A 25,349-nucleotide genomic window follows, 5' to 3' on the forward strand; every position below is an offset into this window, starting at 1 on the left:
TCCCGAGTACGGCAATGCCTCACATGTGACCAAAAAATACCATTTGGGTGCATGGCAGGACTCAGAAAGGAAGGAGTGATTTTTGGATTTTGCAGCTCAGATTCTGGTGGAATGTTGGTGGGTGCTATGTTGCATTAGCAAGACCCCCCAAGCACCAATACAGTGGAACCCCCCCACAAGTGACCCCATTTTGCAAACTACACTCCTCAGGGAATTCATCTAGGGGTATAGTGTACATTTCAAACCCCCAGGGGTTTCACCAATTTTGATACAACTGGGCAGTGAAAATGAAAAATTACATTTTTTTACACAAAAATGCAGTTCTGGCTCAAAATTTTTCATTTTCATAAGGTATGAAGGAGAAAAAGCACCCCAAAATCTGTGCCCCAATTTCTCCCGAGTATGGCAATGCCTCATATGTGACCAAAAAATACCAGTTGGGTGCATGGCAGGACTCAGAAGGGAAGGAGTGATTTTTGGTGGTGGAATGTTGGTGGGTGCTATGTCGCATTAGCAAGACCCCCAAAGCACCAATACAGTGGAACCCCCCCACAAGTGACCCCATTTTGCAAACTACACCCCTCAGGGAATTCATCTAGGGGTATAGTGTACATTTCAAACCCCCAGGGGTTTCACCAATTTTGATACAACTGGGCAGTGAAAATGAAAAATTACATTTTTTTACACAAAAATGCAGTTCTGGCTCAAAATTTTTCATTTTCAGAAGGTATGAAGGAGAAAAAGCACCCCAAAATCTGTGCCCCAATTTCTCCCGAGTACGGCAATGCCTCATGTGTGACCAAAAAGTGGCAGGACTCAGAAGGGAAGGAGTGATATTTGGATTTTGCAGCACAAATTCTGGTGGAATGTTGGTGGGTGCTATGTCGCATTAGCAAGACCCCCAAAGCACCAATACAGTGGAACCACCCCACAAGTGACCCCATTTTGCAAACTACACCCCTCAGGGAATTCATCTAGGGGTATAGTGTACATTTCAAACCCCCAGGGGTTTCACCAATTTTGATACAACTGGGCAGTGAAAATGAAAAATTACATTTTTTTACACAAAAATGCAGTTCTGGCTCAAAATTTTTCATTTTCATAAGGTATGAAGGAGAAAAAGCACCCCAAAATCTGTGCCCCAATTTCTCCCGAGTATGGCAATGCCTCATATGTGACCAAAAAATACCAGTTGGGTGCATGGCAGGACTCAGAAGGGAAGGAGTGATTTTTGGTGGTGGAATGTTGGTGGGTGCTATGTCGCATTAGCAAGACCCCCAAAGCACCAATACAGTGGAACCCCCCCACAAGTGACCCCATTTTGCAAACTACACCCCTCAGGGAATTCATCTAGGGGTATAGTGTACATTTCAAACCACCAGGGGTTTCACCAATTTTGATACAACTGGGCAGTGAAAATGAAAAATTACATTTTTTTACACAAAAATGCAGTTCTGGCTCAAAATTTTTCATTTTCAGAAGGTATGAAGGAGAAAAAGCACCCCAAAATCTGTGCCCCAATTTCTCCCGAGTAAGGCAATGCCTCATGTGTGACCAAAAAGTGGCAGGACTCAGAAGGGAAGGAGTGATATTTGGATTTTGCAGCACAAATTCTGGTGGAATGTTGGTGGGTGCTATGTCGCATTAGCAAGACCCCCAAAGCACCAATACAGTGGAACCACCCCACAAGTGACCCCATTTTGCAAACTACACCCCTCAGGGAATTCATCTAGGGGTATAGTGTACATTTCAAACCCCCAGGGGTTTCACCAATTTTGATACAACTGGGCAGTGAAAATGAAAAATTACATTTTTTTACACAAAAATGCAGTTCTGGCTCAAAATTTTTCATTTTCAGAAGGTATGAAGGAGAAAAAGCACCCCAAAATCTGTGCCCCAATTTCTCCCGAGTATGGCAATGCCTCATATGTGACCAAAAAATACCAGTTGGGTGCATGGCAGGACTCAGAAGGGAAGGAGTGATTTTTGGATTTTGCAGCTCAGATTCTGGTGGAATGTTGGTGGGTGCTATGTGGCATTAGCAAGACCCCCGAAGCACGGTGAAATGATGAACCTAATAATCCATAGATGTGTGGTATATTTTAAAACACTCCTTTATACATAGGCCGGGTTTGTCGGGGCAAGTTTCACAGTGGAAAATAGTTTCCTTTCTTATTCCCTTTTTATAGCAAACTTTGCACCTTTTTTGTGTCCTGCCCTTTCTTGCAGTGGAGGGGATTTCGTTCGGAAAATGCTGCCCTGGTACAATACGGGGGCCAGTACTAGAAGTACTGGGGCCCTCTGCCTGCTGGTTCCCAAATACTAGGCCCTTTATGACTTCCTCTTGAAAGTGCATAAATGTCCCCCTCTGGCCGGTAGAACGGAATAGCACGTAAGCGTTATACAGTGCCATCTGGATGATATACACGGCCAGCTTCTTGTACCAGATTTTTGTTTTCCGCAGGGCACTGTACGGCTTCAGTACCTGATCTGAAAGATCCACTCCGCCCATGTACCTATTGTAATCCAGGATACAATTAGGTTTTGAGGTGTGGGTACTGGTACCGCGTACAGGGACGGAGGTGGTACTGTCTCCGTGAATTGTTGTCAGTATAAGGACATCCCTCTTGTCCTTATATTTGACCAACAACATATTTTCGGTGCATATTCCCCTGCTTTCACCCCTTCTCATTACTTGGGCAATGTGCGTTTTTGGGAGGCCTCTTTGGTTCTTGCGCACAGTACCGCAAGCTGCTGTACCTCTTGAACCAAGGGCCTTAAACAGGGGGATGCTAGTGTAAAAGTTATCCACATAGAGGTGATAACCTTTATCCAGGAAGGGGTGCACTAAATCCCAGACAATTTTTCCACTAACACCTACGAGGGAGGGGGGGCATTCTGGCGGTTCAATTCTTGAATCCTTCCCTTCATATACCCTAAACCTGTGAGTGTACCCTGAGGTGCTTTCACACAGCTTATACATTTTTATGCCATACCTTGCCCTCTTACTGGGAAGGTACTGGCGGAATTTAACCCTTCCTTTAAAATGTATAAGGGACTCGTCTATGCAAATGAATTTATCTGGGATGTACATCTCTTCAAATTTGGCACTGAAATGATCAATGACCGGCCTGACTTTGAATAGCCGGTCAAAGGTGGGATCATCTCTGGGTGGGCACTGTGCATTATCGTTGTAATGCAAAAATTTAAGGATCGTCTCAAATCGAGCCCGGGGCATGGCCATACGGTAAAATGGGGTGCTGTACAGAACATCTGTACTCCAATATTGCCTAATTTCTGGCTTTTTTACTATGCCCATATGAAACACCAGACCCCAAAACGTCATCATCTCTACTGCATCTACAGGGGTCCACCTAGCAAATGATGACGTGGGGTTTTGAGCAATAAACTGCTGGGCATATAAATTAGTTTGGTCCACCATTAAATTTATAAAATCATCAGAGAAAAATAATTTGAAAAAGTCAATTTCTCTGAGACCTGTGGAATCAAATTGGATTCCTGGCATGGCCAAAAACTCAGGAACCTGGGGCTCAAAATTGTCTGGTGGTGGGGTCCATACGAGATCAATTATTGGGGGGTGGGTCTCAGCTGCTCTACGGGGGCGTCTTTGAGGGGGTCCCTCATCACCAGAGGAGGAAGAGGAGCTTAAGACGAATCCTTCAAATTCCCCGCTTGCATCACTGGCTGTGTCAGAGTCAGAGGCAAGCATGGCATATGCCTCCTCCGCTGAATACATTCTTCTGGATGACTGTGATGACATTTGGGATGACATTTGGGATGCCATTTTAATTTTTGTGTTACTGGTAGTGAAATGTTTCAACACGTGTATAGTGTAGGGGGGGGTACAAACTTTATTTCAACCCGGGGGGTATGTAGTGTGTAGTGTGTATGTAGTGCAGAAAAAAAAAATACTTTATACAAAAAAAAAAATTGAAGGGGTTAAAAAAAAAAAAAATTGAAGGGGTTAAAAAAAAAAAAATTGAAGGGGTTAAAAAAAAAAAAAAAAAAAGGTCCTGCGCCAAAAATTGAGCACAGATGTTGGTCAGTAACGTCCGTCACTGAACAGCGCTCAAAGGCAACAGGAATTTGATCAAAAAAAAAAAAAAAATAGATCAACCCTGTGCCGAAAAAGATGATCAGTGATGTACGTCACTGATCAGCGCACAGTGGCCACAGGACACCCACAAAATCACGGTGTGTGTAAAAAAAAAATTAAAAAAAGACCCCACAGCACCCACAAAAAAAAAAAAGGTGATCAGTGATGCGACACTGATCACCAGTGAGGGGCAGCAGGTGCACAACCTTTGGTGCAACTGACAGTGCAACTGGCAGGTATATATATAAAAAAAAAAAAACCTCTGCACCCCCAAAAAGTTGCTGATCACCTCAGATATAGTGATCAGCACAAAAGGCGGGGGCAGCAGACACAAAATTTAGCACTCTCTATCACTCTCTGTCACTATCTCTCTCTATCTCTCTATCTCTCACTATCTATCACTCTATGACACTGCAGCAGCAGCACTGACAGTTATATATATGAAAAATAACCCCTGCACCCCCAAAAAGTTGCTGGGGGTGCACAAAAGGGGGGCAGCAGACACAAAATATAGCAGTCTCTATCACTCTCTGTCACTATCTCTCTATCTCTCTATCTCTCAGTATCTATCACTCTATGACACTGCAGCAGCAGCACTGACAGGTATATATATATATAAAAAAAACCTGCGCCCCCAAAAAGTTGCTGATCAGTTAATTTATACTGATCAGCACAAAAGGGGGGGCAGCAGTCAGTTATATAAAAAATATATAGCACAATCTGTCACTCTCTCTCTATCTCTCTCTCTCTATCTCTCTCTATCTCTCTATCTATAACTCTATTACACTGCAGCAGCACAAAATATAGCACTCTCTGTCACTAGGCCTCTCTATCTCTCTCTATCTCTCTCTCTCTATCTCTCTATCTAATAACTCGCAGCAGCACAACACAGCACAACACAGCACAGGATGTCACAAGAAGAAGCAAGATCCAGGCAGTGATCAGGTAAGTATTTAGCAAGGTTCTGGTCAGTAAATGGCGGCAGCTGGGCACGGTGACCGCACTGCACGCAATTCCAGACCGGAATGGCGTCTGCAGTGCAGTCACCGTTAGTTTAAACCCCCCTCCATGGCTGTGATTGGTCCGTCGGTCCGACGAACCAATCACGGCCTTTGGGGGCGGGCGGGGTGAGGTGGGGTGACACCAGTGTCACCCTTACACCCCGCGGTGATTGGTGCTGTACTTTACAGCACCAATCACTTCCGATCCCGTGTCACCGGCGAACGTTATTCGCCGGTGACACAGAAAACGCTGTGAATGGCTGTTCACACTGAACAGCCAATCACAGCGATCGCCGACGGGGGGGCGGCATCGCAGCCCCCCCTGGGCATGCAGGGACATGTCTGCTGTCAGGGACAGCAGACATCGTCCCTCTGTCACTGCGTCTCTAGAAGTCATGACGTATATATACGTCATGTGTCGGGAAGTACTTCCCGGCCATGACGTATATATACGTCAAATGTCGGGAAGGGGTTAAAGCTAAGTAACTGTCTTTGGGCCTGATTCAGGGATGATTGTAACGCAGCCTCGATCGCAGACGCACTTGCAGTTGCAGTGGTGAAAATAGTCAAATGTGTATCTCAGTCTTCCCTTTCTACGCCATTATCTGGTGGAGGGCACGACCGGGTTGCCTACCCTCCCGGAATGGCCGAGAGGGTCCTGGAAATCTTGTCCGCCTCCTGGCCCCCCCGTAAAACAGTGGGCAAGTCTCCCCGAATGGGCGAAGTCTCCCGCAACCGCCCTCTCTGTGATTTGCATCATTGTAGCCCTTCCCTCTGCTGTGCACTGGCCATGCCCCCAAACATGATGTTTCATTGGTGGCCGCATCCCTTTCCCGTCCCGTCAATTCCCTTTGTGGTGTAGCCTAGGGTCTACTCTAGTTACTTTCCTCAAATCCTACAAAAAAAATAGCCTCTGAAGTAGTGGCGTAAGTTCATCCCAGTTGCCCGGAGGCAAGATAAGTATTGGTGCCCCCCCCCAAATAGCTCATTCAGTAAGGTGTCTGTCTCCAGTAGGGTCATGGGATCTAACACAGGGTGTGACACTTGCAAAAATGCTGTTAGAAGGGGGAGTCAGCCACATTAGCAATATCAACTGCTTTCATTTGACTGATTCAAACTTGAAGGGGAGGAGAGGTGCCCCCTTGGGAACAGGAGCCCGGCGGTGGATGACTCCATTGCCTCCCAGAGTTTTGCACCTGCTCTGAAGGACCAGATGTGCCCATGACACACCTGTAACATGCACATGAACTGGCCCTCGTTTGTGTTGCCTCCCAGGTTCCACCATGGAATGCCCAGGGATTGCAAAGTGTTAGCGATATTGTACGTAATTCTGATTGCCGTTGGACACTTGGGTCGCAGGTGCACAGTTAGGGATTCTATGACCCTTCAAACATATGCAGTAGCAAACCCTCCGACCACTGCGTAGCGAGCGGTAGTGAATCAGACCCTTAAAACACAGCTGATTCCACTCTATATTTGGTTTCATGCTGGTCCTGCTATGGTCTCTGTAATGCAGAACGCTCTTAGTGGGTGATTTTGATTTGATCGCTCCCCCGCACTTTGCACAGGGGGGGGGGAACGATGTTCAGCGTCAGCATTTATGCGCATGTGCAGACACTTGGTGCGAGTGTACACGACAAATCGGTTATTCGCCATCCTGTTTGCACCTAGCAGTGCTCCCATGAAAACGCTGTTCGTTCCCATGGTAATTCGGCGATGTCAGCTGCCTGACCTCTTCCCGTACAAGGTACCAGAGAGTGTCTTAGATTTGCGTGCGCCTTAGAAATTATTCGAAGCTCGGCGACCATCGAAGGATTTCCTCTCCGCACGCAAGCTGAGAATGGATGTTTCGTACGTGTGCAGGGGAACGCGGCTTGAGATGGGGGGTACGGCTTTCGTGACGGAGGTGGCCGACATATAAACCACACGCTAAGCTGTGAATTTTGAAGCTTTGCCTGTGAACTATAATAACCTCCTTAGTCTAAACTCTTTACTAGTTACATTAGGAGATACGTTATTTGGAAGTGTCTGTTTGTGTGTGTAAGTGTGTGTGTGTGTGTGTGTGTGTGCGTGTCTGCCTGCCTCTCTATATATTTGTGTGTGGGTGGTTTGAAAAGATCTTTTCTTTTCCTTGTATAAAACGGACATTTTCACCAAAATGTAGTTCTTAATTCTCCTGTCAATGCATCGATGTGTCATTTTATTCAACAAACAATTGTCACATTCATATTTCCAGCCATACTGTATGAGAGGAAACTAGAAGAGAACATTTAAATGCAAGAACCAATTACTTTTTCAATTTATACCAGTTTGTTTAGTACAAACATCATCCGCCTAATAATGAAGTCATTGGCAGTCAGAGCTAAAATTTTAAACATGCTTGAAAAGGTTAAAGCGCTGAGTAGCCAAAGTGTAACACTAGGAAAACAACAGGTAATAAGCCCCAAAAACAGGGGATAAAGAGTCAAGCTCCTAAAGGAGCACTCACGTAACCCCAGGAGGGGGAGCAGGGCGAACCAAGGCTGGGAAGCACCAGGACTGACACCACAAGACTCTAGGAAGCAGGGTCTGGGAACAGGCAAGACGACGAGGATAGCTGAGTGAACTAGCTATAACCGGCGCCATATTGCCTGTGAGCATCCCTTAAAAGGGATACTACAGCCAATGAGATGGCCCTGCCGGAACCAGCCCCCGGCTACTAACTTCCTCAGGTGGCCGAGCGCGCGACTCCCGGCGTCCCCTGTTACCAGGCAACCGCTGGGCGGCTGCAGGGGAGCGCCGGGAGCTGATATGTAGATGTCCGCGCTAGGCGGATGTGACGTCACTCCGCCGGGCGGAAGTGACCTCCGGACGCTCGGCTGAGCCGGGCGGAAGCGCTGTGTGCACCTCCTGTGCACCCGTCCCCGGCCGCCGAGCGTCAGAAGTGACCGGAGAGCCCCTGCATCGGCGCCCACGCCGGGCGGAAGTACCTGCCGGACGCTCGGCTTTGTAATAAATCGCATATTTAATGGGATGCGATTTGGAGGCTGAAAAGTGCGATGTACAGTAGGAGCAAGTTTCATCTTTGCTCCTTTGGCCATGGCTAGCCATGGCTAGCCATGGCTATTCTATTGTTCTCAGCTGCAATACGTATCGTATTGCAGCTGAGAACAATAGATTAGCCATGGCTAGCCATGGCTAGCCACGCCCAAAGGAGCAAAGATAAAACTTGCTCCTACTGTAGTGCGAGTTGCGGCGAAGTGGTGCGATTTTATGACACATAAAAGTGCGATTTCTTCCGCCGGTCATGTGCGAGTTTTGGACCAACCGGAGTGTGATTTACAAGACTGTCTCCGCATGACTAAGAACCCCCTAACCTATTGGCCCACCTCTGTCCCCTCCATTATGCATCACACCCCCTATATAAAGGGGCACTGGTGCCATTTCACTCTTTGATAGGAAGTAAGGAGCATGGAGAGGAGCAGTGGCAGTGTGAGCAGAGGAAGAGGTGTTGGTGGCAGAGTGAGGAGTGGCAGAGGGAGGAGTGGCAGAGTGAGCAGTGGCAGAGGGAGCAGTGGCAGAGAAGGCAGTGGCAGCAGCCAGCCAAGTGGGAGAGGCAGCAGAGGACTGCTGAGGTCGTCCTCCATTACAGGGAGTGGCAGCAGTGTGGCAGGCAGCATGGCCACAGCAAGGCCAGCCCCAGACCAGGCCCTGGCGGACCAGCCCCAGCAGGAGGAGGTGGAGGATCCGCTGGCATCCCCATCCTATACCCAGGTATTCCATACCCCAGAACAGCTGCAAGAGGGCCACATGTCAGAGGTGGAGGAAGATGGAGGTGAGGAGGAGGAAGACACGGGCATGGAGGAGGAGGGGTACATGGCTGGAGTAGAAAATGAGGAGGAGGATGAGGAGTTAGAAGCTGGCCGCACAAAAAGTGGCAGAAAGGTCAGATTCTCCTACGAGGAAAATGCTGCGCTTGTCCGGGCTATCATACCTGTGTTTGACCGGTTACTGGGGAAAAGTCACCACAAGACCACTGCACAGCGGAAAAGAGCTATGTGGAAGGACATCACCCAGGCGGTGAACGCTGTAAGTCAGCACAATCGCCTGGTCAGAAACGTGAAGAAGAGGTTCAACGATATAAAGAGACACCTCAAAAGTAAAATAGAGTTGGAGGAGGCCACCAAGACTGGCGGATGAAGCCCCACCACTGTCTGCTACACGTCCTATGAGGTCAAGCTCAAAATAATCATACCCCCTGAGGTCCTGCCACTCCAACTCAGAACGTGGGAATCTGATATATGTGCGCCACAACTTCTTTAAAGCAAGTAACACTTGAGTAAAATGCTTAGAGAAAGTGGGCTGTGATACCCCCAAGGACCATGAGGTCACAGACTGAGTGGAGCCTGTGGCCAAATAGTAGAGGGTACACATTAATTTCTGCAGCCCAGACACTGCATAGTTGCCTCCCCCGAAAGGGTCCAAATCATCTCTCACCTGCTCATATAAACCCAAGAGGTTATTGCGGTTCAGCCTAAACATCCCCACAACCTGTTGATCCGAGAGGGAGTCCAGGTACAGCCGAGCACGATACATACGTGGGGTACGCAGTACTCGGGGGTACCTGGATCTGTTGCCCAGCTTCCTTTCTCCTGCGCAGCTCCTCCAAATGGGCCACATCACAAATCAGCAACTCCAAACCACTCTGCAAAATCTCCATGTCTCAAACCCTCACAGGTGTCCTTAATGATGTTGGGGTATATGTAGGGGTGTTTCTGAGTGAAATTGAGGGCACCTGTGTTGAAATTAACCATTTGTGCACTTGACCAAAGTGAGTTCTGGGCCAAATCGCCCAACAGAACCTGGTCTGAAAAAAGTGCGATTATTAGACACCTTAAAAGTGCGATTTACGAATACGCATCCCATTTAATAAGCGATTTGTATACTTTTCTGTACGAAAACATCTGGATGCGATAAAAATGCGATTTTTACACACACTTTCAGTCCGCATGAGTTATCGCACATAATTAGCGCATCCTATTAAATATGCGATTTCTAGGAAAAATGCGATGTCGCCATTTTTTTTACTAATAGCCAAAAAACACACATCTCATCCCATAGAATGTCACCCTTAAGGCCCCCATACACTATGCGAATTGGGCACGATTTTGCCCGATTTGGATGAATCGGGCCGTAAAATCGGCCCAAATCGCATATGGAGACATGCCCTCCGACCCGATGCGCGGCCCCGTGCGCATCGGATCGGAGTCGGCAGGTCGGACGGGCTGCCCATAAGATTTTCTAAATCTTATGTGCTGCCCGGAGCCGTGCGAGGACTGCAGCTGGCGGGGGGACCTACCAGAGCCGGGCGGAGGGATCAGGGGAGCGGCGCAGGGAGCCCGGCCGAGGAGGAGAAGAAGCTGCCGTCAGCGGGAGCAGTGGGGGCAGTGCAGAGTACCAGGGAGCCGGGCCGGGCAGGAGAAGACGCTGCCAGGCAGCGCGAGTGGCGCCGGGAGCAGAACACTTAAAAAAAAAAAGCCCATACAAACGCATAGGAAGCCATTGATTGGCTGAGACCTCTCTCAGCCAATCGCTAATTGGCTGAGAGAGGTCTCAGCCAATCAATGGCTTCCTATGCGTTTGTATGGGCTTTTTTTTTTTTTAAGTGTTCTGCTGCTCCCGAGTCCCGCCGCTGCCCGGCAGCGTCTTCTCCAGCCCGGCCTGGCTCCCTGGTACTCTGCGCTGCCCCCACTGCTCCGTCTGACGGCAGTGGCTTCTTACACGGCTCCCTGCACCCCAGGATCACCGGCGCCCCCCTGCCCCCTGCTCCTTACCGCCCGCAGCTCCCCGTTACATGTGGTAAATCGCAAGCGATTTATCACAAGTAAATTTGGCACATCAAGTGACAAATTGTATGTGAGCCTCCCAGGGAGCTGCCGGGCTGCTCACAGGAGAATTGGGTCCGACTTGTCCTAAGGACAAGTCGGCCTAATGTATGGGGGCCTTTAGTCTCCTGCATCTGAAGATCTCATAAATCAACTTTTCCAGAAACCACAATGTTTTAAGTAAGGCTGAGACAGTGACGCCTTTGTATTCTGACTGTTCAGTTACACAAATACACATTTTTATTTAATATTGTATAAAAATACCTTTAAGCTATGTGTACAGTATAAGGTGTACAGTATATGTAACATAAATGCATTTTATGTTTGGACTTGGGACCTCATCCCTAATATATCTCATTATTGTATGCACATATTACAAGATTCAGAAAAATCCTGAATCCAGAAAATTTCTGGTCCCAAGCATTTCAGATATGAGATACAGTACTCGGGCAAAATTTACTAGATATACAACTACTGTATGTCTCAGTCTTATTCGTATTTTGACAACTGAATACGACTTATCGGTGGAATCATTTACAAGGTGTCGTATTTTTGAGATTCATATTTTTCGATGTGGTATGGTCGTATTTTTTTGGAGTATTTTTTTATAACTTGTAACAGGATATGCCTAGTATACGTTCGTATTTTGAAATACGGCTTGCTAGTAAATTTCAAAATGACATTGGAGTTATGTAAAATTCAAGGCGTATTCTTTCGATGGCCTATTTTACTTTTGTAAAAATACGAATACGTCAGGTTGTTACGGTTGTAAAATACGAAATACTAAAAAAAATTCACATTAGTAAATGACAAAACTACGAATACGCGCCCGAATACGACTTAACACGAATACGCCAATTCCTCCCGTATGTTTCTTAGTAAATTTCCCCCTCAATCTGCGGTAAATATGATTGTTTTTAAGTGTCTATGACAGTGTTGTAAAACCCTTAAGGCCCCCATACACTGTCAGATGTATCAAGCTTCAAAAAGTGATACAATTGAGAGTGATAAACAACCAGCCAATCAGCTCTTACCTGTCATGTCACAGGCTGGGTTTGAAAAATGAGAGATAAGAGCTGATTGGCTGGTTGTTTATCACTCTCCACTTTGTGGCAGGTATTCAGCGAGGGGGTCAAACAGCAAGTATTGCAGAAAACCAGCGATCCTCGCTGTTTAACCCCCGCGCCGGCCGCTCGCTCTATTCAACGTTCTGGGGAAATCCTCGCCGTCACAGGACGGCGAGAATTCCCCAAAACAGCGAGACCCGCGGCTAATGCAGAAAACTCGCTGTATTTAGCCGCGAGTCTCGCTGCTTCTGGAGCCGCATACGCCAATTCTCCCTCGCTCAAAAAATGTAGCAAGGGGGAATTGGCGTATGAGGGGGGGTGCGTTTAATACTGACAGGGTGAGAGGTGACAGCGAGCAGGAAGTCCTGCTCGCTGTCGCCGCTCGCCCACAGCATTGAATACCTGCCTATGACTTTTTGAAGCTTGTTGCATCTGGCCCACTCACCTGGATCAGGCTGAGATATCTTTAGTAGTTGATAAACCCAACAAACTTGTGAAATGCTTTTATTTCTCTGGGCACCATCCAAGTGGGCCCACAGCTGAGAGCACCTCTGGTCCCACTTCTATGCCTATGCTGAACTAGTGTACCATGAAGTTCCCTCGAGGCTGGTTGAAGGATTCAACATGTTGGCAAATAGTTAATTACGCAGAAGCACTCAACATAATTTTAGATCTCTTGGGGGGAAAAAAAGGGGGGGGGGGGGGGTGTTGCAGCACTCATGTATTTTAATGAGTCAACCAATCTGTACAGTAAAAAAATATTTAATTTGTATCACATGACATACAATAAAAACTATAAGTAAAGAACACTTTAAAAACAACAAGTGGACCAATTGATATAACCTGCTCTGGTAGACCTCAACAAGTGGGGAAGTGGGGAAAAGAAGCTGGAGTCCAATTTGTAATCCCAATTGGTCGCTGGAGGTGTCCCGTTCCGATGTGGACTTGTTAGCTTGTGGGGAACCTCTCTAAAGTGCGTTTTGGGTATTAATGGGATGAGGTGCTCCAATTGAGTTCCAATGAGCCACTGTGGTTTAGGTGGCATTAGGTCGACCGCTGAAGGTGAAATAGATTGACATGGCTACGGTCAGCAGGGTCGGAATGTCGACAGTCAAAAGGTTGATATGAGTTTTTCATGTTATTTGTCCCGAATGTCGACATAGTCGACATGGACACCGTCTAAGTGTACCGCGTCCCACTCCCATGGTTGGCTGTGGTTCTGGCACACTATTTTATTCTCCCATCGCGCCGTAGTGGATGGTAGGGTATGAAATACCACATGTCGGCTCAAAACCCCCCCGCCTTGAAAAACTCATGTCGACCCTTTCACTGTCGACCATACCATTGTAGACCTTCTGGCCATGTCAATCTTCAATGGTGGACTCAATGCATGTTGGTCTTTATAGGGTCAACATAATGATCCCTGGGTTCCAGTCTTAGATATTCCTCCAGGCCAGAGAGAACACTCCGCATGTTATTCCAGCTGCTGCATCTCGTACTTCAGACAATATAAAATGTTTCTTGTAATACTCCATAAACCGCAGACACATTTATTTGAAAATCCCAATAAACAACATGATGTCATTTGGACTCCAGTATGATGGAGTGTTCCGTGTCTTTAGGTAAAGACAGATCCCATCTCGAAAGCAGCCATAAAAGGTTCTGATTGGTATGAAACAGTATATCTATCATTCTATTTGTACTTGATTTAGACTTCTCTGCACATAAATTCAGAATGTTCCTTTGTCTATTCAGCACAGCAGTATTGATGGCAAATAAAAACAATAAATAAATAGGTTTTGTGCAATACTGTATGTAGTAACACTATCATACCCATCGTACAGCTCTCAACATAAGAGGACAGGGAAAGAATAAAAAGGCATCTCTCCCTCTCTCTCCCTCTCTCTCTCTCCCTCCCTCTCTCTCTCTCTGTCTCTCTCTCTCTCTCTGTCTCTCTCTCTCTCTCTGTCTCTGTCTCTCTCTCTCTCATCCATTATCAGACGGACCCAATTGTTTCCCACAGTATGTATCAGATTTCTGACCCATTGTTCAGTTTTCCTTTAACCACTTGAGTGGTATGGCCGGAAATTTTCCGGGCTCATCTGCACTGCCGCAGCAGGCTGTCCCGGAAAATTTCGGGGCATACCACTCAAGATGACACAGGGGCATACCACTATGTAGTAGGTGTGCGCCAGTGGGGCCTTAATCAGAGCACCAGTGGCGCACTACCTTTAGGGGTCCCCACCTCTCCTGGGGGTCCTCCTCACCCCCCACCCCTCCTGTTTGTCCCCCCGGGTCCCTCCGCTCCGGTGTACCTGGCGATCGTACGCCGGAGCTCCCCCGCCGCCAGCCGCCAATCACCATCCTGTAATGATGTAGCCGGCAGGCTCGGGGATGTTCGGGGTGGCTCGGGGGACTCGGGAGAGTCCAGGCACCAGAGTCCTCCTGAGCCGCTGCGAAACATCCCCAAGCCTGCCTCCTGGGTGATGATTGACAGATTGGGGCCGCAGGGGAGCTCTGGTGTACTAACGCCGGAGCAAAGGTAAGGGGGGGGGGGGGGGCTGGCGGCTTCCTATGAACTGTGCTGGGTTTTGCTGGGGCAGGACAAACCTGCCCTGGTAGGTTTGTCCTGCCCCAGCAAAACCCACCACTCAAGGGGTTAATGATGTATGTTATAAGTACTTTACTGTACTCAGTGGGGCACAAGGGCCGGTGACATCCGGTGACATCCGGTGTGGCCAATAGGGTCCTGCAGAAAGCCATTGTGTCGGTGGGGCCCCATGGAAAGGGGCTGGGCCCCATGAAGCTCACGCTGATGTCTTAAAGTGGACTTGGTTGAGTCGAAGCTCCCACAGATATATGACTCTGGGGAAGTACCCAGGATCCACGGTGATAGTGTGCTTCCACCGGTAACTAGGGCGTGCAATGATGGCTCCTTCCCAGTGACAGGAGCCGGTTGCTGCAGGATAATGTCACACGGCAGCGCCTCGCTCCTGTCACTGTGTAGAAGTTGCACTTTAGTGTGACTCCGGGAAGCGGCCTGCGCCTTCATTGTAAGAGTCCTTTTTATAGTCATGTGTGATGTAGTGACGCCCCAATGTGGTCTTCTCATCTTATCCTAGGGGACAAGTGATTATGTGGGGTTCTGGATGACGCTCCGACAGTGGGGATCCCGACCGTCAGGCCCGCAGCGTGGCGAGCACAGTGAGCCTGCAAGGGGCTTCTTTGCGCTCGCCCCCCTGGGCTATTAACTCCGGCCCTGGATGACAATATATTTTTGATAGAATATTCCCTTTGGACACAGTAGGGGAAATTTACTAAAAAGAATACGCCTGAAATAGGCTTATTCGCTGGCAGTCATATGGAAATATGACTGAATTCGTACCCGGCTTCTGCCGTATTTCCAGTTCTTAGGTTTTTGAATATTATATACGCTGTATTTTATACCACAGTATACTGATCTAGGACAACAGAATGTTTCAGTTTTGCTGGCCATTCTTGCTTTGAGTCATATGTTAATGAAAAAGATCATCCTGTGACAGTATATATATTACAATTCGTGGTAAGGTTTCAGACACAAGCTACAACGCTACAGCACCCTGTCTGTGCGGCACCTTATTAAGAGTTGTCAGGCATATCATTCACCAGTCCGGCTGGGAGAATATGTCATTGAGACACATCAGCATCTTCTGGTTCCATGATATCTAATTGTGAAGCATAATAACAAGTCACAGAGCTGCCCTTCAGTCGGAAATGTTAATATATAAAGTATAAATCTAATTTGCTATTTTAAAAATAAATATTATGCTTTTTGGTAGGATAAGGAATTGATAAGATACAGAACTCAATGGCAGATCTTAATCACTAACGGGGAGCCTAGTGTTACCCCAACTTTAAATGATCCTCTCCACTTAAGTATCTCAGACTGAACTCAAGGGCGTAACTAGCATTCAGTAGGTGCAAGGGGTACAGCTGCTATGGGGCCCAGAGATGAGGGGACCCATCTTCCCTGTGTATGTTACATGTGTTATATACATTTATCACCATTGGTTGGTATATAGAGGCCCTTACCAACTTTTGCTATGGGGCCTATGGAACTGGATAACATTTAAAAAAAAAAAACATTAAAAAAATTGGTACACACTATAAGATATTTGTAAACAATATGCACAATAGCGATATCGTCCTCAGTATTATCGTGCATATCGTGTAGTGTGCACGTTAATGATGTGTACTCCTGCGAAACGAACGATAACGATCTCATTTCAGAAACCAAAATTGTCACTGGCAAAGCAAAATATACGGTATACCGTAACTTTATATTTATCATTTACCAAATCGGTCAGTGTGTACGCACTGTATCGTTCATTCTGGACTGCAAGGGAAATCATGAACGATATCGTTAAGCATATTGATTTCGGCAAGTGTGTTCACACTTTCTGATGCCAGTGGCGACAAGCAACACTGGGGGGAGGGAGGGGGGGGGGGGGCATTCTAGTTAAAGATGTGCTCTGGCATCTGTAGCTGGGGGGGGGGCTCTGCCCCGGCATCCCGGCTGTGAGTGACAAGGTCCTGTCACAAACAGCCGGGGGGAGGAGGCGGGGCAGGGCAGCCGGAGCCAGGCATCGGCTAAAGCTGAGTTCAGCGCTCAGCTCAGTGGTGCTGCCCGGCGCTAAGCAGCGCATTCAGCGGCTATCCCAAGAATTTTACGGGTTTGCCAGTCTGGGCACTGGAGCATAGCCCGGAAAATTCTCAGGAGTGTCAGGGAAAGGGTTAAAGACCTGTGTGAGTGTGCATCGTTCGTCAGGTTGAAGTGCACAGAGCGGTGGGAAGAGCTGACCTATTTGCTCGGCTGCGAGTATACACAGGCCAACGCACAGATCTGAATACGGCCCTTGGCGTGTAACCAGCTGAAAGTCATAGCGCTTTCATGCCGTACAGCTTCAGCATTGGTTACTTATATATCTCAGATCACTACTGTGCTTTTATTTCCTTATTGTTTTCTAGGTGGTTTTACTGTTATGATTTATGGCTCTCGTTAATGTACTTGAGCGTTCCAAATTTGATTAAAAACATTAATTTCCAATGGCAACCAACATCAAAATATGTTTTTTTTTTAATGCTATGCAAAATGAATAATAAATGAATGTTAAAATGTATCTAACTTCAAAATACCATCTTTATTGTCTATATTCCTTTGTTACGGTGTTCCTGACTTTTATTTTTATTTTGCTCAACCGGTTCTTATAACATTAATTGTAAGGATAATTAGAATAACGCGGCTTTCATCGCTGGTTTAGTTGCCACAGGAAGAAAACTGTGCGGATATGTGTGAATCTATTGAACGTTGTTTCAATTAATCCAGTGGTTCCAAAACATTTTTGAATCACGCACCGTAGAATACCAAATTTCTTTCACGGCAACCCTAGACCAAAAGTACCTTATTGAGAAAGTTACAGCAGATAAAATATATTGAAATAAGTTAGTTGTATTTATAGGTCATCCTTAGGGTCAGCTATGTGGTGAGGGACAAGGTTTGCTTCTGTTTGTACACGTATTTTATTATTGGTATCCACAAGCACTGGTTTTGCCTAGTAGGACCATAATGCAAGACTCTCCTGCAAGTGTCCAGAGACATCCCAGGGTGCCAGTTTGGGAACCATGGTTTTTATTATTGGATCCGACATATTGAAGCCTATGTTATGGGACCCAAGTTCGGCTGGCCTCCCATACCACCGGGGAACTCCAACACTATTACATATGCCCCACAGTATCCATCAATATTGATTCATTGATTTTGGGCGTTTATATATTTTGTTGTTAGAAAGATGTTATATGTATCAGATCCTAACCAACTGCCTCCCCTTCGTGTCTCCATGCCCATCACCCACCCACAAGCCTCGCTCCCCTTGATCCTCGCTTTCTTTCCATATGGTCTTCCTGTGTTCACCATTGTACCCATTCCCTATGCCTGCTGGAGCTTCACAGAGAGTCCTTGTTGGCATTGATAACATCAATAGAGTGCCAGAGAAGATATATTGGGCAGAATATTGTATTGGTTTAGGCTGGAGCGTAGCTGGTAGGGAAGAGGGGAAAAATTGGAAAAGAGACATGAGAGATGGAGAAAGAGGGGGAGAGATACTGTATAAGAAGAGAAGTGTGGATTTGGAGAGGAAGATATGATAGAACAGGATGAGAGAGACACTGGGGAAGAGGGGACTGTACATGGAAAAATCTGCATTAAATGCATCCTCGAATGTGCAACGGAGTGATCCATAGACTCCAGACAATTTACCTGGAATCTAGGGGTTAAAAAGTGTCAGTTACAGGTTTACCATGTGGGAAAATTGTCTTCCAAATAGCTCCAGTTGTTAGACCCAGAGCTTGAGCCGGGTGGTTAACCCGCCGCCTAATTAAATCTCTCCAATACTTTTAGTTCCGCTATGCATTCATTTTTTTTATTGTTTTTGTACAATTTGTGTAGTGATCTAGAGAACAGTTTAAAGGACTCAATACAAGAACGCGATACAATGCTTAGCCTTGTTCTTTCAACAAACAATGACCATATAAATATGGAAAACGACGGCTCCTTTTATTGTTCATTAAGGTTGGAGATCATGAACCATGAACCCCAGTATTTTTCAGACTTGACATTAGCATCATAGATCAGTTATTAAGGAACATTTAGGCGACCAAGATGTTCTTGAATATTCTAGACAGCTGAATCTATGAATATGTACAATCATGTCCGTCTTTGGCTCAGTTCATTCCCAGTTAATAGATGTAGGTCACAGAAGGTTTAGCTGGTAGAAGCCTTTTGCTTAATAAGCAACAGAGAGACGTAGACTCGCCAACGGCACAATATTAAAACAATACATTTTGCTGCAAACTTATACAGAATATGGAAGATATGAATTTCTAACAGGACTTTATTCCATTAACAAATGTTTTCCAGGCAGGTGTCGTAACCCACGGAACTGAAATTACTGGAAGGAAGAATTTATGATGTTGATGTCCTAGTGATTTGATATTTTACAGGCTTTTTTTTTTTTTTTTTTTTAGAAATGAATTAATATTCTCTGCATTAGTTTTATTTAAAATGTTAAATACAATAATGGAATTGTCGCATTAACCCAGGAGCAACCAACCTTAAACATTTGGTACTTTATAACATCATTGTTTTAATTTCAAGTCTTTATGGCATAGCCCCAACTGTGTGCCCTGCAGGGCCGGATTAAGGTCTGTAGGGGGGACCTTGCTAACAAAATTTTGGGGTCTCCCATCAATTACAATATAAATTTGTAATGTATGTATACTGTATGTAGTCCCTTGTGGCAGCTTTGACTACCTCATTAGCAGAACCTCAGTTACAGCCTTCACCCTGTTCCCCAGTGTTCCTCTACCCTGTGCCCAGCATCAGCATACTTGAAGAGTCCACGAGCAGGGGGCCTGGCAGAGAGCGGCTAACCGGATCCATTGCTTCTCCTGCTCATCATCGGTGCCCCCCCCCCCCCGTCACTATCCTCATTGTGTCTACAAATGCTGGCTGCAGCGACTAGTATGTGCTGGGTTCCTCTATGTGTGAGGGCCTTGGGACAAGTGCCCTTGTCACCTAACACCCCACCTCCACCCCTTAAATGACCCTGGTGCCTCAGGGATGCTACTATTTTTAGATAATGCTTTTTAGTTAATTTGACATAACCAGGAGCTGGTTGGTTGGTACTTACAATATATTCTATAGATAGGTGGTTTTCATCCTCAACCAAGTTTTGACCATTTCTGTCGGTGGATGTAGGTCGGATGATCTCACCTGTGCATAATTAAAGAAATCCACAAAACATGACCTGTTGGTGAAACTTGAGGGCTGGAGCTGGGAAACCCTCATACAAATAATAATGATATATATGGCCTTGGGTAAAAAGAAAGAATAATATTTGTAATTATAGGAAATAAAAGGTTAAATGCATTATATCTGCACTTATTTTGCCCGTATAACACTTCGATCTTTGCCTCTTTACCAAGGAAAAGTAAACAGCAGCAGCACCAAGGTGTATTAACATTTCGGGTGAAGACATAGGGGAGTGAAAACTTACCCCCTCGGTGATTGCTGCTAGCCCAACCCCAGTGGTGTAACTATATATTTAGCTCCCCCCTGCAAAAAAAGTTACAGGTCCTCCCCCCCCCCCCCCCCATATGGCATTTTGTTAAAATAAGCAGGGATGTTTCTTGATAATTTGGAGTAAAATCAAATAAAAGTGACTTGGGATAAAGAACATAGTAAGAACACAATCTTCATCCACAATATAGAACTAAAAACATATAAACTCAAACAACAATAGAAATATTGAAGTGTTCGAAAAGTGTGGGGCACCAGTAAGTAACATTTATGTGTTATACCAAGTAGCTAAACTAACAATTCTTGGGTTAATTTATTGGGGGCCAATTAGCCTACCAGTATATTTTTGGATTGTGGGAGGAAACCGGGGTACTCAAAGGAAACCCACGCAAGTACGGGGAGAATATACAAACTCCGCACAGTTAGGGCCATGGTGGGGATCGAACCCATGACCTCAGCACTGTGAGGCAGTAATGCTAACCATTACACCGTCCGTACTGCCCTGTATATATAACACGTGGTAGGGATAGAACCCATGAGCTCAGTGCTGTGAGGCAGTAATGTAACCATTACACCATCCGTACTGCCCCGTATATATAACACATGGTGGGGATAGAACCCATGATCTCAGTGCTGTGAGGCAGTAATGCTAACCATTACACCATCCGTACTGCCCTGTATATATAACACATGGTGGGGATAGAACCCATGACCTCAGTACTGTGAGGCAGTAATGCTAACCCTTACACCATCCGTACTGCCCTGTATATATAAAACATGGTGGGGATAGAACCCATGACCTCAGTGCTGTGAGGCAGTAATGCTATCCATTACACCGTCCGTACTGCCCCGTATATATAACACATGGTGGGGATAGAACCCATGCCTCAGTGCTGTGAGGCAGCAATGTAACCATTACACCGTCCGTACTGCCCCGTATATATAACACATGGTGGGGATAGAACCCATGACCTCAGTGCTGTGAGGCAGTAATGCTAACCCTTACACCATGGGTCCTCAAACTGCGGCCCTCCAGATGTTGTGAAACTACAAATCCCAGCATGCCTTGCCACAGTTTTGCTGTAAGGGAGTGTTAAACTGTGGCAAGGCATGCTGGGATTTGTAGTTTCACAACATCTGGAGGGCCGCAGTTTGAGGACCCATGCCTTACACCATCCGTACTGTCCCATATATATAACACATGATGGGGATAGAACCCATGACCTCAGTGCTGTGAGGCAGTAATGCTATAACCATTACACCATCCGTACTGCCCCGTATATATAACACATGGTGGGAATAGAACCCATGACCTCAGCGCTGTGAGGCAGTAATGTAACCATTACACCATCCGTACTGCCCCGTATATATAACACATGGTGGGGATAGAACCCATGACCTCAGTGCTGTCAGGCAGTAATGCTAACCATTACCCCATCCGTACTGCCCCGTATATATAACACATGGTGGGGATAGAACCCATGACCTCAGTGCTGTCAGGCAGTAATGCTAACCATTACACCATCCGTACTGCCCCGTATATATAACACATGGTGGGGATAGAACCCATGACCTCAGCGCTGTGAGGCAGTAATGTAACCATTACACCATCCGTACTGCCCCGTATATATAACACATGGTGGGGATAGAACCCATGACCTCAGCACTGTCAGGCAGTAATGCTAACCATTACCCCATCCGTACTGCCCCGTATATATAACACATGGTGGGGATAGAACCCATGACCTCAGTGCTGTGAGGCAGTAATGCTAACCATTACACCATTCGTACTGCCCCGTATATATAACACATGGTGGGGATAGAACCCAATGACCTCAGTGCTGTGAGGCAGTAATGCTATAACCATTACACCATCCGTACTGCCCCGTATATATAACACATGGTGGGAATAGAACCCATGACCTCAGTGCTGTGAGGCAGTAATGCTATAACCATTACACCATCCGTACTGCCCCGTATATATAACACATGGTGGGAATAGAACCCATGACCTCAGCGCTGTGAGGCAGTAATGTAACCATTACACCATCCGTACTGCCCCGTATATATAACACATGGTGGGGATAGAACCCATGACCTCAGCGCTGTGAGGCAGTAATGTAACCATTACACCGTCCGTACTGCCCCATATATATAACACATGGTGGGGATAGAACCCATGACCTCAGTGCTGTGAGGCAGTAATGCTATAACCATTACACCATCCGTACTGCCCCGTATATATAACACATGGTGGGAATAGAACCCATGACCTCAGTGCTGTGAGGCAGTAATGCTAACCATTACACTATCCGTACTGCCCTGTATATATAACACATGGTGGGGATAGAACCCATGACCTCAGTGCTGTGAGGCAGTAATGTAACCATTACACCATCCGTACTGCCCCGTATATATAACACATGGTGGGGATAGAACCCATGACCTCAGTGCTGTGAGGCAGTAATGTAACCATTACACCATCCGTACTGCCCCATATATATATATAACACATGGTGGGGATAGAACCCATGACCTCAGTGCTGTGAGGCAGTAATGCTAACCATTACACCGTCCGTACTGTCCCGTATATATAACACATGGTGGGGATAGAACCCATGACCTCAGTGCTGTGAGGCAGTAATGCTAACCATTACACCGTCCGTACTGCCCCGTATATATAACACATGGTGGGAATAGAACCCATGACCTCAGTGCTGTGAGGCAGTAATGTAAACATTACACCATCCGTACTGCCCAATATGGTTACATAATAAGGAAGTAGGTACCAAGCCTAGGTTAAATCATAACATCTAAGGCATTAGTCCTTTCCAAAAGTTGTAGAGTACAAAACATTTGTGTTATATAACTGCAAACTTGGAAGTAAGAGTATAACGGAATGTGTAAAGCGGGATAGTGGTCCTTTAATTGAGATAAAGAATGTACCAAGGAGCAATCCTCATCTATAAATTGGTGAATTAAACTGAGACCATGGAGATGCCAGCATCAAAAAATTGTTGTCGAGTCACCATGTTGAAAGAAATGAATATGCAGTAATGGTAAAAATATTGTGCGATCGGCAGACCCAGTCTTCTATGGGAGGTGCGCCAAGCATATATAGAAATATAAGAAAGGGGGAGATGGGTCAATTTGTCAAAATCATGTTTTATCAAACTAATGGAACGAGTAATATTGGGTTAGTTGTTATTCACAATCTCAAATAGGTCAAATAGCCAGGGGCCCAACAAAGAGGAAACGAGGTATCCCACCTTAATCTGGATTTAGCATATAAGGGTAGCGCTTCCGTTTTGTTATAATTTATAAAAAAAAAAAATAGAAATAGCATGGAAGTTAGACAAAATATTCAATAACGAAGGAAGGGCAATCATTTTTATTTTAAGTTTAAAAATGTAATCTTTTTTATTTTTAGATGTAAAAATAAAAGAATTTTGCATACGTTTTAAATATATGTTCTTGACCTAATTTAATCGTAAAAAATCTGAGCTGTTTTGGAAAAAAAATGCCAGTTATAGCGCAATAATATTTAAAAAGATATGCATACTGTTATCCCAGGTAAAACTTGTTGAAGCTTATACTTTCTTCACTTTTGTATTATTTTTCAATTCCTCTGCACATTTTAATATTTTACATTTATTACAAAAATTTTATTTTTTTTAAATTCACTTTTAAGAGAGAAAATGAGCCACCAAACTGGTTGCTAGAAGAAATTTTACATTATATAAACCTCCATAAATGCTTTTAAGTTTATCTTAAACTGTATGTACAATACAAGTATTAATAAACTAGATCACCGGAAAGAGCCCTTTAAGACTTTTCTGTCCGTCTCCTTGGAGAACAGGCTCAGCAGATCTTCTGCTCTGGTTTAGGAGACATAATTACCTCTAATAAATGTACTTTCTTCCTTTGCTTATATAACTTGCAATTGTATGTGTTTATTGATCTCTGGGATACTGTATGACACTTACGAATCTACATGCCAGGTTTATACCTTGTATAGAATCTATTCCCTTGACTTCTGAGTGATTTTCTACTGTACAATCAATAGTCATCTGTGAAAGAAACACAAGAAGATTATATAAAGGTTTAAATCATAGTGCCACACAATAGTATCACAGTCCTATAAAAGAAGGTCTGGAGAAATAAGCCGCAGTGGACCGATTGAAAATGTGTCTCCGTAATTCTTATGCCTCTTGTGTTCAATAGAATAATTGGACTGGATCCAAATATCTTACGTATACTAAACTACTGGACAATAATTGATTTATTTTCTTAGCAGCATATTCCGTTGCGCTTTACAATAGGAGGCAATGATACAACAAACTGGGTATTTTCAGACAGTCAAAGGTAGGAGGGCCCTGCCTGCAAGCTTACAATCTATAGGGAAATAGGCATTAATACATAAGGATAGATAATGTATTCTTTATCGCATTAATTCCACCAGAATGCAGAGGTTCCTGCTGTGCTGTGTGATACGGTGACCCAGCAGTTTGGCCAGGGGTCAGGAGGATGGAAAATGTGAAAAAAGAAAAGAGTGGATATGTGGCCTGTACAGTGGGGATGTGATTGGATAGGAGAGGATATGTGTGGCCTGTACAGTGGTGATGTGATTGGATAGGAGAGGATATGTGTGGTCTGTACAGTGGGGATGTGATTGGATAGGAGAGGATATGTGTGGTCTGTACAGTGGGGATGTGATTGGATAGGAGAGGATATGTGTGGTCTGTACAGTGGGGATGTGATTGGATAGGACAGAGGATATGTGTGGTCTGTACAGTGGGGATGTGATTGGATAGGACAGAGGATATGTGTGGTCTGTACAATGGGGATGTGATTATATAGGAGAGGATATGTGTGGTCTGTACAGTGGGGATGTGATTGGATAGGACAGAGGATATGTGTGGCCTGTACAGTGGGGATGTGATTGGATAGGACAGAGGATATGTGTGGACTGTACAGTGGGATGTGATTGGATAGGAGAGGATATGTGTGGCCTGTACAGTGGGGATGTGATTAGATAGGACAGAGGATATGTGTGGTCTGTACAGTGGGGATGTGATTGGATAGGACAGAGGATATGTGTGGCCTGTACAGTGGGGATGTGATTGGATAGGACAGAGGATATGTGTGGTCTGTACAGTGGGGATGTGATTGGATAGGACAGAG

The 25,349-nt window shown here is 45.5% G+C and overlaps 1 long non-coding RNA gene across 1 annotated transcript in view; it reads right to left on the reverse strand.

Moving 5' to 3' along the window:
- Positions 1–24,237, reverse strand: part of LOC146062445 (uncharacterized) — a 133,088-nt gene extending 108,851 nt beyond the window's left edge. The window contains exons 1-2 of the long non-coding RNA XR_014471321.1: positions 24,175–24,237; positions 19,777–19,859 (exon numbers count right to left, since the gene is read on the reverse strand). This is a non-coding gene — a long non-coding RNA (uncharacterized LOC146062445). The remainder of the gene's footprint in view (positions 1–19,776; positions 19,860–24,174) is intronic.
- Positions 24,238–25,349: the final 1,112 nt, after the last annotated feature.

The sequence above is a fragment of the Crinia signifera genome, chromosome 3 (assembly GCF_055691185.1).
Source record: "Crinia signifera chromosome 3, ASM5569118v1, whole genome shotgun sequence".
In the NCBI taxonomy this organism is placed as follows: Eukaryota; Metazoa; Chordata; class Amphibia; order Anura; family Myobatrachidae; genus Crinia; species Crinia signifera.